Consider the following 18,191-nt stretch of genomic DNA (forward strand, 5'->3'; position numbering starts at 1 on the left):
TTAATCATATACAGTATATCCTGTATAATACAAGTTCAATTTTCGAGGAACCAAATTACAATATACTAACTACATCTACTTTATTTCTTTATCCCATCTTCTAGATCAATAAGAAAAAGGTAAAAGAGAATGATAAAAGTATTGTTATTAATGTTGTAATCATTGCATTAACACATAGGGCCACAATAAGAAACGAACGAAAAATGTTATTTTTATAATAAAATAAATTTTTGAATATACTTACCCGGTGATTATATAAGCTGCAGCTCTGCTGCTCGACAGAAAAACTCTACGTAAAAAATCCGCCAGCGATCGCTATGCAGGTAGGGGGTGTACTTCAACAGCGCCATCTGTCGTCCAGGTACTCAGTACTCATTGTAAACAAAGAACTCAATTTTCTCCTCGGTCCACTGCGTCTCTATTGGGGAGGAAGGGAGGGTCCTTTAATATATAATCACCGGGTAAGTATATTAAAGAAATTTATTTTATTATAAAAATAACATTTTTCAATATTTAACTTAGCCGGTGATTATATAAGCTGATTCACACCCAGGGGGGTGGGTAGAGACCAGCAATAAATGTTTACATTAATATGAGCTAAGGATTTTTTTATTTCATTTTAGAAGTTATCAAAATAACAAAAATAAAATAAATAAGTACCTGGTAAGGAAGTCGACTTGAACAATTACTCTGCCTTTTCAAGTACGTCTTCCTTACAGAGCCTCGCGATCCTCTTAGGATGCTGAGCGACCCCTAGGATCTGAAGTATGAAGGGTTGCAACCCATAACACAGGACCTCATCAAAACCTCTAATCTAGGCGCTTCTCAAGAAAAGAATTTGACCACCCGCCAAATCAACCAGGATGCGAAAGGCTTCTTAGCCTTCCGGACAACCCAAAAAACAACAATAAAAACATTTCAAGAGAAAGATTAAAAAGGTTATGGAATTAGGGGAATGTAGTGGTTGAGCCCTCACCCACTACTGCACTCGCTGCTACGAATGGTCCCAGGGTGTAGCAGTTCTCGTAAAGAGACTGGACATCTTTAAGATAAAAAGACGCGAACACTGACTTGCTTCTCCAATAGGTTGCGTCCATTATACTTTGCAGAGATCTATTTTGTTTAAAGGCCACTGAAGTTGCGACAGCTCTAACTTCATGTGTCCTTACCTTCAGCAAAGCTTGGTCTTCCTCACTCAGATGGGAATGAGCTTCTCGTATTAACAGTCTGATAAAATAGGATAAAGCATTCTTTGACATAGGCAAAGATGGTTTCTTAACTGAACACCATAAAGCTTCTGACTGTCCTCGTAAAGGTTTAGTTCGTTTAAATAGAACTTAAGAGCTCTCACAGGGCATAAGACTCTTTCTAGTTCATTTCCAACCATATTTGATAGGCTTGGAATATCGAACGATTTCGGCCAAGGACGAGAAGGTAGCTCGTTCTTGGCTAGAAAACCAAGTTGTAAAGAACATGTAGCCGTTTCAGATGAAAATCCAATGTTCCTGCTGAAGGCGTGAATCTCACTGACTCTTTTAGCTGTGGCTAAGCAAACCAGGAAAAGAGTCTTTAAAGTGAGATCTTTAAAGGAGGCTGATTGTAGCGGCTCGAACCTTTCTGACATGAGGAATCTTAGTACCACGTCTAAATTCCAACCAGGTGTAGCCAAACGACGCTCCTTCGTGGTCTCAAAAGACTTAAGGAGGTCCTGTAGATCTTTGTTGTTGGAAAGATCTAAGCCTCTGTGACGGAAGACTGATGCCAACATGCTTCTGTAACCCTTGATAGTGGGAGCTGAAAGAGATCTTTCTTTCCTCAAGTATAAAAGGAAGTCAGCTATTTGAGTTACAGAGGTACTGGTCGAGGATACTGATACTGACTTGCACCAGTTTCGGAAGACTTCCCACTTCGATTGGTAGACTCTAAGGGTGGATGTCCTCCTTGCTCTAGCAATCGCCCTGGCTGCCTCCTTCGAAAAGCCTCTAGCTCTCGAGAGTCTTTCGATAGTCTGAAGGCAGTCAGACGAAGAGCGGAGGCCTTGGTGTACCTTCTTTACGTGTGGTTGACGTAGAAGGTCCACCCTTAGAGGAAGAGTTCTGGGAACGTCCACTAGCCATCGAAGTACCTCGGTGAACCATTCTCTCGCGGGCCAGAGGGGAGCAACTAACGTCAACCTTGTCCCTTCGTGAGAGGCGAACTTCTGCAGTACCTTGTTGACAATCTTGAACGGGGGGAATGCATATAGGTCTAGATGCGACCAATCTAGGAGAAAGGCATCTATATGAACTGCTGCTAGGTCCGGGATTGGTGAGCAATAAATTGGGAGCCTCTTGGTCATCGAGGTTGCGAAGAGATCTATGGTAGGCTGGCCCCATGTGGCCCACAGTCTCTTGCACACATCCTTGTGTAGGGTCCATTCTGTTGGAATGATTTGTCCCTTCCGACTGAGGCAATCTGCCATGACATTCAGGTTGCCTTGGATGAACCTCGTTACTAGTGAAATGTTTAGATCTTTTGACCAGGTGAGGAGGTCCCTTGCGATCTCGTACAACGTCATCGAGTGGGTCCCTCCTTGCTTGGAGATGTACGCCAAAGCCGTGGTGTTGTCCGAGTTCACCTCCACCACTTTGCCTTGAAGGAGAGACTTGAAGCTTTTCAAGGCCAGATGAACTGCCAGTAGCTCCTTGCAGTTGATACGCATTGTCCTTTGACTCGAGTTCCAAGTTCCCGAGCATTCCCGACCGTCTAATGTCGCGCCCCAGCCCGTGTCCGATGCGTCCGAGAAGAGAACGTGGTTGGGAGTCTGAACAGCCAGGGGCAGACCCTCTCTGAGGCTGATACTGTCCTTCCACCAAGTCAGGGAAGACTTCATCTTCTCGGAAATGGGGATCGAGACCGCTTCTAGCGTCTTGTCCTTTTTCCAGTGAATAGCTAGGTGATATTGAAGAGGGCGGAGGTGTAGTCTTCCTAACGAAACGAACTGTTCTAGGGACAATAGCGTCCCTATCAGACTCATCCACTGCCTGACTGAACATCGTTCCTTCTTCAGCATGTTCTGGATGCATAACTGGGCTTGACTTGTTCTGGGGGCCGACGGAAAAGCCCGAAAAGCTAGACTGTGAATCTCCATCCCTAAATACACAATAGTTTGGGATGGGACCACTTGAGACTTTTCCATATTGACCAGGAGACCCAATTCCTTGGTCAGATCTAGAGTCCACTTTAGATCCTTCAGACAGCGACGACTGGAAGAAGCTCTTAGAAGCCAGTCGTCCAAATAGAGGGAGGCTCTGATGTCCGCTAAATGAAGGAATTTGGCTACATTCCTCATCAGCCTCGTAAACACAAGAGGAGCTGTGCTTAGGCCAAAGCACAGGGCTTGAAACTGGTAGACAACCTTTTCGTAAACGAATCTCAGAAAAGGTTGGGAGTCTGGGTGGATGGGGACGTGAAAGTAAGCGTCCCTTAGGTCTAGAGAGACCATCCAGTCTTCCCTTCTGACCGCTGCTAGAACGGACTTTGTGGTCTCCATGGAGAACGTCTGCTTTGTGACAAAGACATTCAGCGCACTGACGTCTAGCACCGGTCTCCACCCTCCCGTCTTCTTTGGCACTAAGAAGAGACGGTTGTAGAAGCCCGGGGTTTGATGGTCCAGGACTTTGACTACCGCTCCCTTTTCTAGTAAGAGAGACACCTCCTGTTTCAATGCTCGTCTCTTGTCTTCCTCTCTGTACCTGGGAGAGAGATCGATGGGAGACGTTGCTAGAGGGGGTTTTCGTACAAACGGGATCTTGTAACCCTCTCTGAGCAACTTCACAGATTGTGCATCTGCGCCTCTCTTCTCCCAGGTCTGCCAGAAGTTCTTGAGTCTGGCTCCCACTGCTGTCTGAAGAAGCTGGCAGTCAGACTCTGCCTTTAAAGGACTTGGTTCCTTTCTTCTTCCCACGTCTCCCTTCGGCACGAGCACCTCCTCTGCTGGAGGCTCTGCCACGAAAGGGCGGAATAAATCTGGACGCTGGAGTGTCCATCCTTGGTCTTGACAAGGTAGGTAAAGGGGTGGCTTTGCGGGCAGAGGACGCAACCAGGTCATGGGTGTCCTTCTGTATTAGAGAAGCAGAAATCTCCTTAATCAAGTCCTCTGGAAAAAGGCACTTAGAGAGAGGAGCAAACAGAAGTTCTGATCTTTGACACGGTGTCACTCCAGCTGACAGGAAAGAGCAAAGGTTCTCACGCTTCTTGAGGACTCCGGAGACGAACGATGCCGCAAGCTCACTAGATCCGTCACGTATGGCCTTGTCCATGCAGGACATGATGAGCAAGGAAGATTCCTTCTCAGTCGGGGAGATCTTCCTGCTCAAAGCTCCCAGACACCAGTCCAAAAAGTTGAAGACCTCGAAGGCTCTAAATACTCCTTTCAACAGATGGTCTAAGTCCGAAGGTGACCAGCATATCTTAGAGCGTCTCATGGCTAGCCTGTGGGGAGAGTCTACAAGACTTGAGAAGTCGCCCTGGGCAGAGGCAGGAACTCCCAAGCCGAGAACTTCTCCCGTGGCATACCAGACGCTCGATCTGGAAGAGAGTTTAGCAGGGGGAAACGTAAAGGCTGTCTTTCCTAGACTCTTTTTGGACTGCATCCACTCTCCTAAAACTCGTAAAGCTCTCTTGGACGAGCGTGCGAGGACGAGTCTAGTAAAGGCAGGCGAGGATGACTGCGTACCTAAAGCAAACTCTGACGGAGGAGAGCGCGGAGCCACAGACACAAACTGGTCCGGAAACATCTCTTTGAACAGAGCAAGAACTTTTCTAAAGTCCAAAGAGGGTTGCGTGGACTTGGGTTCGTCAAGGTCCGAATGTGGTTCGTCAACGTGTGCCGCATCGTCATCATCAGAGAGTCCATCATCCGAGAATTGAGGAGGAAGCGGCAATGGAGAAGGTATCGGCTGGTCAGCTGAGTCCGGTCGCACGGGTGCACGCGTGACTGAACCGGATGCAACGTCATGGAACTGTTGCCCAGTCTGTGAGCTGGCAACAACCATAGCAGCGCGGGGACGCACAGCGTCTACTCCAGACTGTCTAGTCTGATGTGGGTGAGCAGAGGCAACCACACTGGGTTGCGGAGGTTGACGCACCGCGTCAAAACAAAACAACTCTGACGGTTGTTGTACCTCGCGAACGTCAACGGAAGGTTCCGTGCGTCGCTGAACGTCAACATGCGGCTGGCAGGGTACACTGGAACGCATGGGTGGCGGGACTCTCTCAGCTGGAGTGCGCAAGAAGGTCGCCTCAGCGTCCACAGGACGCACAACCGTGGTTGGTTGTAGGCAAGGGGTTGGTGCAGCAGCAACCTTCTCCGCACGAAAGTCCTGCATCAGGGACGTTAATTGATACTGCATGGTCTGCAGCAAAGACCACTTAGGGTCTGCAGGAGCAGGTGCGGCGACAGACGGTGTAACTGCCTGAGGCGGTACCGCTTTGCCTCTCTTAGGAGGTGAGCAGTCATCGGAAGACTGCAGCGAGTCCGAACTGACCCAGTGGCTACAACTGGGCCGTTGGACTTGCGCGGAAGGGACCGACTTGCGATTAAGAGGTCGTGAGACCTTGGTCCATGGTTTCTTACGAGAAACCTCTTCCGCAGACGAGGAATAAATGGGCTCTCTCGTCTTTGTGTGGGTGGGGCGATCTTGGGTAGATACGCCCGAAACCACGGAGGGAACGTCTGTTCGCTGATTAAAGCCTCTCGAACCCATTGGTCGTACGACATTGCTTCTCCCCTGTACTTGGGAGCTTGCAAGAGGTCCCGGACTAGGAGGACGACAGGCACGAACAGACGAACCCTCAAGCGCAACACTATCCACAACACTATCACTCACTTTATCACTTCCCACTGCACTCTTACACTTCAGCTCCTTGACGTCCGCCATGAGCTGGTTACGGTTACTAGCCAAGGACTCAACTCTCTCACCCAGAGCTTGGATGGCACGCATCATATCAGCCATCGAAGGTTCCTGAGTGCCAGAAGGGGGATCAGGAGCAACCACTACAGGGGAAGGAATAGGTTGTGGGGCATGAGGAGAGGAAAAATCAACGGAACGAGATGAACTTCTCCTGACTCTATCTCTCTCTAGCCTACGTGTATATTTCTGGAATTCGATAAAATCGAATTCCGAAAGCCCAACGCATTCCTCACATCGATCTTCCAATTGACAGGTTTTATCCCGACAATTGGAACAAACGGTGTGAGGATCGATAGAGGCCTTCGGAAGACGCCTTGAACAGTCCCTAGCATTACACTTCCTGAATTTTGGGACTTGAGAAGGGTCAGCCATTTTGAATAGGTCAAAGGGGAATTCAAAAACTATCCAAAGTCATCAACAAATAATCCGATATCAAAAAAAGAAAGCAAGGATTTATTGAAGAGAAAGCCTGCACAGCGAAAGCTCAAAACTAGAAACGTGTACTTCACCAAATAGTTGTGAAAACAAATCCAGTTAGCAACAGCGAATTAGTAGGTCTTGCCGGTAGCACGACAGAGAGAAAATTGAGTTCTTTGTTTACAATGAGTACTGAGTACCTGCACGACAGATGGCGCTGTTGAAGTACACCCCCTACCTGCATAGCGATCGCTGGCGGATTTTTTACGTAGAGTTTTTCTGTTGAGCAGCAGAGCTGCAGCTTATATAATCACTGGCTAAGTTAAATATTGAAAAACAGCTGATTTGTTACAAAAAATTGAATCGGATAACTGTTTTAATTGTATCTGAACTATCGTACGATTGTAAACAATTGCTATATTTGTTACAGATTCAAGTAGAATAAGACTGACATATTTTTACAATATATCTCTATTTGATATGGAGAAAAGATCCTCAAGGAAATGTGCTGTCAAATATAAACAAGCTGTAAAATTGGTGGGAACTCATCCTTATGAATGTGCAAATCACAAGACTAAATGCAAATGGCCAAATTTAGAAGATAACATGGCAAAATGTGTCTAAAAACCAAGAAAATAGTTTTGTTATAACACTCTAAAATAAGACATACAAAATTTGAGAAGAAAGAAAAAGGTCATTCCTGAGCTTATTCGGTAATAAGTAAAGAACAGTGTACAGTATTCGGCTTATGAAAAGGTACACCAAATTGAATAAAAACTACCTAAAGAATTTGAAGAAAAATCAATTTCCTGAGCTTCATGATCAAGCACTGCAAACTTAAAAAAAATAAAAATGATTATGAAACGGCATCATGGATGAAACTCTGGTAAACTTGATAGGTTATTAAACTCAACAATAATTAAAATAAAAAAATGATTTTAAATAAAACTATTTACCATTGTACTGTATGCTAAAAGAAAAAAGATCAAGTATTAACTATTTCTGTTAGGAAATAAAAAATTATGCTTTGGTAGTTTGCCTTAATAAGCTGATCAGGAAAGCACAGATGGTGGTGTTAAATTATCAGTGAAAGCAGTGACAAAATAACCATGTTTTTATTCCTTAATAGGATATTAATATGTGAATATTACATGCATTATAATGAAATAGTGAAGTGAAACATCAGTTTCATCAAAATCCTGCTTACATCAAATACAGCTGTAATTTTTTACTCAGCGGAGCTTGAACAGCCATTGAATTCATCAATAAGATATCTCATGACAAGTGTCAGCATAGGCCAGAAGCCCCACCCATATACCTATCAAAAACATGTCCCTTTTGACCTTTGGCTCAGGACTGAGAGGGGTAGTTGATGTGGGATGTTGAACTTTAAAGCACTTGGGTTAGTATAGCCATGAAAAATATAAATATCTTTTAAAAATTATTTTTTCCTACGAGTATACAAACCTTTTGTCCTTTAAAACAGGGACACAGGGATTATTTTGTCGAGAAGTACCTCTAAAACTAAGCTACTGTACAGTAGTTGGTTATTTTGTCCCCCTCAAAGTATCAATCTGTCTAGTCATTATTATTATTATTATTATTACTTGCTAAGCTACAACCCTAGTTGGAAAAGCAGGATGCTATAAGCCCAGGGGCTCCAACAGGGAAAATAGCCCAGTGAGGAAAGGAAATAAGGAAAAATAAAATATTTTAAGAGTAACATTAAAATATGTTATTTTCCTTAGTAAAATAAATTTTTGAATATACTTACCCGATGATCATATAGCTGCATCCCTGCTGCCCGACAGAAAAAACCTACGGGCGGAATACGCCAGCGATCGCTATACAGGTGGGGGTGTACATCAACAGCGCCATCTGTCAAGTAGGTACTCAAGTACTCGATGTCAACAAAGAACCAATTTTCTCCTCTGTCCCACTGGTTCTCTATTGGGGAGGAAGGGTGGGTCCTTTAATTTATGATCATCGGGTAAGTATATTCAAAAATTTATTTTACTAAGGAAAATAACATTTTCCAATATCAAACTTACCCGATGATCATATAGCTGATTCACACCCAGGGGGGTGGGTAGAGACCAGCATTACAAGTTGACATTATGAGCTAAGTACAGTGATACCTCGGTACTCGACCATAATCCGTTCGAGATCCGTGTTCGACCTCCGATTTGTTCGAGTACCGAATTTTTTTTCCCCATAAGAAATACAGTAATGGTATATATTCTATTCCGTTCCCAAGCACTCGAACAGGCCCAAAATATTAATAAAACGTGTACCTAAACAACAATAATTATCTAAATGTGTATGAAATTGGTCAGAAAATCCTATAAAACAATTTTAAACCATTTACTGTACTAAAATAAAACAATTTTAAACCATTTTCTGTACTGTAGTGAACATACCTTTGAGCAGCGGTTCGATGGCATACAGGGATGGATGTGGAGAGGATGGAAGGGGGAGGTTACTGCTTGGAAGGAGAGTCCCCTTCCATGATGTGGCGGGGTAGTTCTCCTTCAGGAGTTGTTTCTCTCTCCAATGAAAGGGTGGGCAGATCTATTTCAGGGGTTTCTTCTCTTCTTTGTCTCTTCTTTGGAGGAAAAACAGGCTTTGATGTAGCAGCTTTCTTTTCTTTTGTGAAAAACTGGTCTATTGTTAATTGTTTCTTCCTCCTCTGCAGTATTCTTCGAAAATGATACATGACACTATCATTAAACATATGCACTGCCCGGTTTGCTACTGCAATTTCTGGGTGGTATTTTTCAGCAAAAGCCTGCACATCTGCCCACTTGGAACAAATTTCATTGATGAGAGAACTTGGAACATCCTCCCTTACCTCATCCTCTTCTGAAGATTCCTGCTCCACAATCAGATCCTGCTGCTGTTGTTGTTGCAGGTGCAACAATTCCTCCACAGTCAACTCGGTAGAATGGCTTTCTACAAGCTCATCAATATCATCCTTGTCGACCTCAAGCCCCAAACTCCTGCCCATGACAACAATTTCCTCAACGACATCAGTGTCATCAGAAATTACAGGGGTAGCAGTGCTTGGACCCGCCTCTGGTTGGAAACCTTCAAACTCCCTCTCTGTGACACATGATGGCCACAGCTTACGCCAGGCAGAGTTCAATGTCCTATAGGTCACACCTCGCCAAGCTTGGTCAATCATGTTAACAGAGTTGAGGATGCTGAAGTGTTCCTTCCAGAATTCCTTTAGGGTCAACTTCGTGTCACTGGTCACTTCAAAACACTTTCTGAAAAGGGCCTTGGTATAGAGTTTTTTGAAGTTTGAAATGACCTGTTGGTCCATGGGCTGGAGTATGGGAGTAGTATTGGGGGGCAAGAATTTGATTTTGATAAAGCTGTATTCTTCTTTCAAGTCATCCTCGAGACCTGGAGGATGTGCAGGAGCATTGTCCATAACCAGAAGACATTTCATTGGCAAGCTCTTTTCAATGAGGTAAGCCTTAACCTGGGGGGCAAACACTTCGTTTATCCACTCAGTAAAGAATTGTCTTGTGACCCAAGATTTAGTGTTCGAGCGCCACATAACTGGTAGTGCACTTTTACAAATATTATTTCGTTTGAACACCCGGGGGTTGTCCGAGTGGTACACTAACAAGGGTTTGATCTTGCAATCGCCACTTGCATTTGCACACAGCAACAATGTTAGCCTATCTTTCATTGGCTTGTGACCTGGCATCTTCGTCTCGTCCTTGGTAATGTACGTATTGGCTGGCATTTTCTTCCAAAATAACCCAGTCTCATCACAATTAAAGACTTGTTGTGCGATCAAATTTTGTTCATTTATGTACCGATCGAATTCCCCCACGTATTTATCGGCTGCAATTTGATCCGAACTAGCTGCCTCCCCATGCCTAGTAACACGATGAATACCTGTTCTATTACGAAACTTTTCAAACCAACCCCTGCTCGCTTTAAATGTAAATGAATCACTTTCACTGGTACTCGGACTTTTCTTCACTAATTCTTCATAGATATGCAACGCTTTTTCACAAATGAACGCTTCACTAACACTTTCCCCGGCCAACTGTTTTTCTTTAATAAATATTAAAAGCAACTTTTCCATCTCCTCAATCACTTGTGGCCTTTGCTTAGTTACCGCCGTAACTCCCGTTGCAACATTCGCCTTCTTAATCATTTCTTTATGCTTTAAAAACGTAGAAATGGTCGACTTCGCCATTCCGTATTCTACCGCTAAATCGGACACTCGTACACCATTCTCATATTTCGCTATAATTTCCTTCTTCAACTCGATCGTTGTTCGCACTGTTTTCCTCTTCTCCTTCCCCTTAACACTCATTACTTTCTTGGGACTCATTATGAAAGCTAAAAAAGCAATTAAAAGCACTGAAAATCACTAAATCACAACGAATGCTGATCGCGCGTTGTCTGAGTGACGCTCTCGAGAGAACTGATGCTTCCCGAACAAGCGAGAGTGGCCGAGATGGCGCGATCATCACAAACCCCATGCGGTCGTCACGTGTTCGGCTGGTCGAGTACCGAATTTTTGGTCGAGCACCGCAGCAAAAATTTCTCGAAAATTTTGGTCGAACTCCGAATTGTTCGAGTATAGAGTCGTTCGACTACCGAGGTATCACTGTATTCCGTATTTCATTTTAGCAGTTATTCAAAATAACAAGCATAAAATAAATAAGTACCTGGTAAGGAAGACGACTTGAACAATTGCTCTGCCTTTTTAAGTACGTCTTCCTTACTGAGCCTCGCGATCCTCATAGGATGCTGAGCGACTCCTAGGAGCTGAAGTATGAAGGGTTGCAACCCATACTAAAGGTCCTCATCAAAACCTCTAATCTAGGCGCTTCTCAAGAAATGATTTTGACCACCCGCCAAATCAAGTAGGATGCGAAAGGCTTCTTAGCCTTCCGGACAACCCAAAAATATTTCAAGAGAAAGATTAAAAAGGTTCTGGAATTAGGGAATTGTAGTGGTGGAGCCCCCACCACTACTGCACTCGTTGCTACGAATGGTCCCAGAGTGTAGCAGTTCTCGTAAAGAGACTGGACATTCTTAAGATGAAAGACGCGAACACTGATTTGCTTTTCCAATAGGTTGCGTCGAATATATTTTGCAGAGATCTATTTTGTTTAAAGGCCACTGAAGTTGTGACAGCTCTAACTTCGTGTGTCCTTACCTTCAGCCAAGCTTGGTCTTCCTCATTCAGAAGGGAATGAGCTTCTCGTATTAACAGTCTGATAAAATAGGATAAAGAATTCTCTGACATAGGCAAAGATGGATTCTTAACTGAACACCATAAAGCTTCAGACGGGCCTCGTAAAGGTTTTAAAATAGAACTTAAGAGCTCTTACAGGACATAATACTCTTTCTAGTTCATTTCCAACCATACGACAAGTTTGGAATATCGAACGATATTGGTCAAGGCCGAGAAGGCAGCTCGTGTTTGGCTAGAAAACCAAGATGTAGAACATGTAGCCGTTTCGGATGAGAATCCGATGTTCTTGCTGAAGGCATGAATCTCATTGACTCTTTTAGCTGTGGTTAAGCATATCAGGAAAAGAGTCTTAAAGGTGAGATCTTTCAGGGAGGCTGATTGAAGTGGTTCGAACCTGTCTGACATAAGGAATCTTAGAACCACGTCTAAATTACAACCAGGTGTAACCAAACGACGCTCCTTCGTGGTCTCAAAAGACTTAAGGAGGTCCTGTAGATCTTTATTGTTGGAAAGATCTAAGCCTCTGTGACGGAAGACTGATGCCAACATGCTTCTGTAACCCTTGATAGTGGGAGCTGAAAGAGATCGCTCTTTCCTCAGATATAAGAGGAAGTCAGCTATTTGAGTTACAGAGGTACTGGTCGAGGATACGGATACTGACTTGCACCAGTTTCGGAAGATTTCCCACTTCGATTGGTAGACTCTAAGGGTGGATGTTCTCCTTGCTCTAGCAATCGCTCTGGTTGCCTCCTTCGAAAAACCTCTAGTTCTCGAGAGTCTTTCGATATTCTGAAGGCAGTCAGACGAAGAGCGTGGAGGCCTTGGAGTACCTTCTTTGCGCGTGACAGACGTAGCAGGTCCACCCTTAGGGGAAGTGTTCTGGGAACGTCTACTAGCCATCGAAGTACCTCGGTAAGTTATTCTCTCGCGGGCCCGAGGGAAGCAACTAGCGTCAACTTTGTCCCTTCGTGAGAGGCGAACTTCTGCAGTACCTTGTTGACAATCTAGAACTGAGGGAATGCATATAGATCTAGACGAGACCAATCTAGTAGAAAGGCATCTATAAGAACTACTGCTGGGTCCGGGATAGGTGAGCAAAGTATTGGGAGCCTCTTGGACATCGAGGTTGCGAAGAGATCTATGGTTGGCTGGCCCCAGGTGACCCAAAGTCTCTTGCATACATCCTTGTGGAGGGTCCAATATGTTGGAAATATTGTCCCTTCCTACTGAGACAATCTGCTATGACATTCAAGTTGCCTTGGATGAAACTCGTTACTAGTGAAAAGTCTAGACCTGTTGAACAGGAGAGGAGGTCACTTGCGAACTCGTACCATGTCAGAGAGTAGGTCCCTCCTTGCTAGGAGATGTACATCAAAGCAGGGAGTTGACCGTGTTCACCTCCACCACTTTGCCTTGAAGGAGAGACCTGAAGCTTTTCCAGGTCAGACGTACTGCCAGAAGCTTCTTGCAGTTGAAATGCATTGTCCTTTGACTCGAGTTCCATAATCCCGAGCATTCCCTACCGCCTAAGGTCGCACCCCAGCCTACGTCCGATGCGTCTGAGAAGAGAACGTGGTTGGGAGTATGAACAGTCAGGGGAAGACCCTTTCAAAGGTTGATAAAGTCCTTTCATCAAGTCAGACCAGACTTATCTTTCCGGAAACCGGGATCGAGACCGCTTCTAGCGTCTTGTCCTTTCCAGTGAAGAGCTAGATGATACCGAAGAGGACGGAGGTGTAGTCTTCCAAGTGACACCAATTGAACCACGGATGACAGTGTCCTAACCAGACTCATCCACAGCCTGACAGGGCCGTGTTCCTTCTTCAGCATCTTCTGGATGGATAGCAGGGCTGGGGGTTGATCGTCTTGTTCAGCCATGTCCTCATCAGAGGGTTCCTCATCCGAAACTGATGAGGAAACGGCAACGGAGTGGGCAACGTCTGACTCGCTGAATCCGGTCGCACTGGTGGATGCGTGACGGAGCCGGACACAAGATCATGGTACTGCTGCACAGTCTGTGAACTGTCAACCATGGGGACGCGAGGAAGTACAGCGACAACCCGAAACTGTCTAGACTGTCTGGGTTGTGCAGACAACCCCCTACCGGGTTGCTGAGGTTGCCGCACTGCGTCACAACAAGTCACCTCTGCTGGTTGTTGAACGTGTTCCTAGTGACACACTGAACGTCCACAACCACCTCCGAGAGTCGCTTAACGTCAACGTGCGACTGGCAACCCACACTGGGTCGCACCGGTGGAGGAACCATCTCAACTGGCGGACGTGAGTAGGATACCTCAGCGTCAACAGGGCGTACAACCAAGCGGTAGGAAGGTTGTTGGCTAGAAGGTTCTTCTCCGTAAAAAATCCTCTATCAAGGACTAAGCTTGGACTGCATGTCTTGCAACAAAGCCCATTAGGGTCTATGGGAGCAGGTGTGGCAACAGACGGGGTTAGCGACTTAAGCGGAACCATTTACCATCCCTGGAAGCATGTTATGCTTTAATAAAAGTCCATAGGAGGCTAAGCAGCTTAAGGCTCCTCTCCAAATGACAGAGTCCTCAAGGGAATATCAGAAGGAGGGAGAACAGCACTTTCTCATCTACAGGAACCATGTCCGAGAAAAGCTAGGTTATCTCAGTGAGGGTTTCACTGGTGCATAAGCAGCAGACCAGAAGGCAACGTTATGTAACTGCTTGACAGTCTGTGAACTGTCAAAAACTGAACTGTCAACCACAACAGGTGCGTGAGGACATACAGCACTGGTGCATTAGCAGCAGACCAGAAGGCAACGTTATGTAACTGCCTGACAGTCTGTGAACTGTCAAAAAACTGAACTGTCAACCACAACAGGTGCGTGAGGACATACAGCCCTGGTGCATTAGTAGCAGACCAGAAGGCAAATTCATGTAACTGCTTGACAGTCTGTGAGCTGGCAACAACCAAAGCTGTGTGGGGAAGCCTCAACTCCTGACTGACAAGTCTGCTGCGGGCGAGAGGCGGTAACCACAGTGGGTTGCGGAGGCTGACACACCGTGTCAAAACACGGCAGCTTGTGGTAGCTCACGCACGGCAACGGAGTGCTCCGTGTGTCTGTGGGAGTCAGCATGCGTCTGGCAGGGTCGACTGCGCATGGGTGGAGGAGCTCTCACAACAAGAGTGTGGGAGCAGGCAGCCATGCTGGGAGCACAACCGTGGCAGGCTGTAGGCCAACGGGTGCATCGTCAACCTTCTCCGCAGTCGGAGTGTGGGAGCAGGCAACAACCAAAGCGGAGTGGTGGTGCGTGGTGGGGACTGCCGTGGGTTGCGGAAACTAACGCATCGCGTCAAAACACGGCAGCTTGACTCCACCTTCCCACTGCTGATGCGGTAGCTCACGCATGTTAACGGAGGGAGCCGCACGTCGGCTAACGTTAACATGCGTCTGGCAGGGTCGATCGCGCATCGGAGGTGGAGCTCTCCGCAGCCGGAGTGTGGGAGCAGGCAGCCTCAGCGTGAGCTGGGCGCACAACCGTGGCAGGTTGTTGGCTAACGAGAGCAGTGTAAACCTTCTCCGCACGAAACTCCTGCATAACCGCAGCTAACTGAGTCTGCATAGACTGCAGTAAAGACCACTAGGGTCTACAAAAAACGGCAACAAACGGAGCTACTGTCCGTTGTGACTGAGGGTCTAAAACAGCTGGTGCGGCAACAGACGGAGTTACTGCCTGTTGCGGTACCACCTTGCCTCTCTAGGGAGGTGTGCAGTCGTCGGATGACTGCAGCGAGTCCGAACTGACCCAGTGGCTACACCTAGGCCGTTGGACTTGCGCGGAAGGGACCGACTTGCACTTAAAAAGCTGCAAGATTTGGTCCATGGTTTCTACGAGAAACCTCTTCCGCAGACGAGGAATAAATGGGCTCTCTCGTCTTTGTGTGGGTGGGGCGATCACGTCGGCAACGTGTGTAGATACACCCGAAACCACGGAGGGAAACGTCTGTTCGTCGATCAAGGCCTGTGGAACCCATAAGTCCTTCGACATTACTTCTCCCCTGGGCTTGGGAGCTTGTAAGAGGTCCCGGACTAGGTGAACAACTGGCACGAACAGACGAACCCTCGAACGCAACACTGTAACACTTTGCGCATATCACTTTATCACTTTTGATTTTCTGTTTGCACTTATTTCACTGAAATCGAAACTTTAACTGATTTCTACCTGAAACACGCAATCCTATCCTTCATTAAAAGGTAGTAATTGCGAAAACAGTTTTACAATGCAACAGAAAAACATAATTAAAGATAAAGAATTCAGTGGCTGGAAAAGAGACTAAACACTAGATCAAAAAAACTACGTTTAAAATCTCTCACCGCATAAAGTCTGGGAACAAGAATAAAACTCTAGAAACGTTTTACCTTCTTCCCCTAAAGCGACTAGGGAGAAGAGTAAAAAAACGAGAACAACGTTACCCGCTTGAACGAAACGTTTATTCTCCTCTCTCTCCCTCCGTCTCTATCTCTCTCTCTCTTCTCTCTTGACTTAGAACTGAGAGAAGAGCCCAATTATATATCGTTAAAACATATTATTTGCTAAAGGAAAAAACTGAAAGGTTTCCCAAATAAAAAGTTCCTTTATTTAGAATTTAAACCATTTAAGCTAAGAAAGAATGAACGAAACGCTAGAATCGGTTTACTCTTACTGCAACGTGAAACCGTGAAATACTCTCTCTCTATCGTAACGATAGAGCGCATGTTGAACGTTCTGAACGTCAACAACTGCGGAGACTAAACTAAACGTTAGTTCATCTTTGAAAACAGTACGAGACTATCAAAGAAATTCTTTCATAAAACATAAAAATTAAAAAAGTATTAAATTCTTAAAAGGTAAATACGATATGACGGGCTCAATGTTAATTAACTTCGGTTCCAAGTAAGGACCGCCTACTATTAGGAAAGGTCGCATATAAACAAACATAAAAATTAATTTTTATAAGTTTATAATAAATGGAAAGTTAATCGAAGAGGCCTATAAAGGCGGAGAGATATAAAATAAATAGATCTATAACTTGTTAAGCAAAATTACCAAAAACCTAAACACACTTCCGTCTAAGGGAAGGGTCGGCCATTTAAAAGTGAAAGAGAGTCCATACTCTCTTCGTCACCAACACTTCCGTCTAAGGGAAGTGTCGGCCATTTAAAAGTGAAAGAGAGTCCATACTCTCTTCGTCACCATAATTAAATCTATCCAAAACGAGTTCAAGTTTTGAAATGAAGATAAAACCCCTGCATAGCGAAAGCTCAAAACTGGAATAGTGTACTTCACCAAATCGTTGTGAAAACAAATCCAGTTAGGGACGGCGTATTTAGTAGGTCTTGCCAGTGGCACGACAGAGGGAAAATTGGTTCTTTGTTGACATCGAGTACTTGAGTACCTACTTGACAGATGGCGCTGTTGATGTACACCCCCACCTGTATAGCGATCGCTGGCGTATTCCGCCCGTAGGTTTTTTCTGTCGGGCAGCAGGGATGCAGCTATATGATCATTGGGTAAGTTTGATATTGGAAAGTATATCATCAGCATCAAGACAGATCAAGCAAATACATTTCTACTGCTTTATCACCATGAGAGGTAAGAAAACTGAAGGAGAAGAGCCAGTTATTCTATCTTTCGTTCAAGATTTACATCTAAATATTACCATAGACAAGTTGCTTCCTGTCCTGTGTGGGAGCTGGGCTGGTTACACAGTTACTTGAACAGCCACCACAGGACCAAGCACAAAAGTGTTAAGAGACTTGTGAGTACTGTATACTCCCGCAGATAAGGGTCAGTAAAGGTGGTTTGGTGTTCCCAAACCCCAGCCTTCAATACCTGGCCGAATGAAAGATTCCTCTTGAAGGCCAGGATGCGGCCTATGTCCCTACCTTCAAGAGCTCTAGTCCTAGCTGGTACCTCGAGCATCTCAATTTTTGAAATGTGCGCGCACTACAGATAATCTCATGAAGCCAGAAATAGATCGTGTTCCTAAGGTGTCAGGTTCTCTTCAGATAGTACAGCAGAGCCCTCAAGGGACATCAATGCGACTCCTCTAGATCACCATCTGACACTTTACTGAGAGAGGGGATGGAGAAAGTCTCGAACCTGTGGACATGCACCAATAGGTTTCAAGTTTTGGTAACAAAGCCTGACACAAAACTAAAGGAGACCTTCCACCCCACAGTGTACGTGACTCACTTTGCTGATGCTAAGGTTAGCAAAACCAGAGTCTGCAGAGTCAGCTCTGCATCTAATGACCTTCTCAAAAGCTCATATGGGGTGCGTGTAAGAGACTTGAGAATAAAGGTCAAGTCCCACTCCAGTGATTGAGATCCCAGGGTGGGAAAAACCACTTGAAGCTCCTCGGAGGATCCAAATTACACAAAGCCTTTCCTCTACGTAGGGATGTAGGGACCACTCCAACCTTACAACCTGCCCCTGGCAACCAAGACTGTGTGCTAGCACATTTCTCTTGCCCTATGGTGTGGAATACCGACCAGATATGCATCCACTTCATTAGCTCAGAGAGAGGGCATGAGACCACACCCCTGTGCTTGTTGACCTAAGCCATTACAGTAGTGT

The 18,191-nt window shown here is 45.4% G+C and overlaps 1 protein-coding gene across 2 annotated transcripts in view; it reads right to left on the bottom strand.

Annotated features, from left to right (window-relative positions):
- The window catches only part of Art7 (arginine methyltransferase 7), a 210,426-nt gene that overhangs the window by 144,326 nt on the left and 47,909 nt on the right, over positions 1-18,191 (bottom strand). The window lies entirely within an intron of this gene.

This window comes from Palaemon carinicauda, chromosome 16, assembly GCF_036898095.1.
Source record: "Palaemon carinicauda isolate YSFRI2023 chromosome 16, ASM3689809v2, whole genome shotgun sequence".
Classification (NCBI taxonomy): Eukaryota; Metazoa; Arthropoda; class Malacostraca; order Decapoda; family Palaemonidae; genus Palaemon; species Palaemon carinicauda.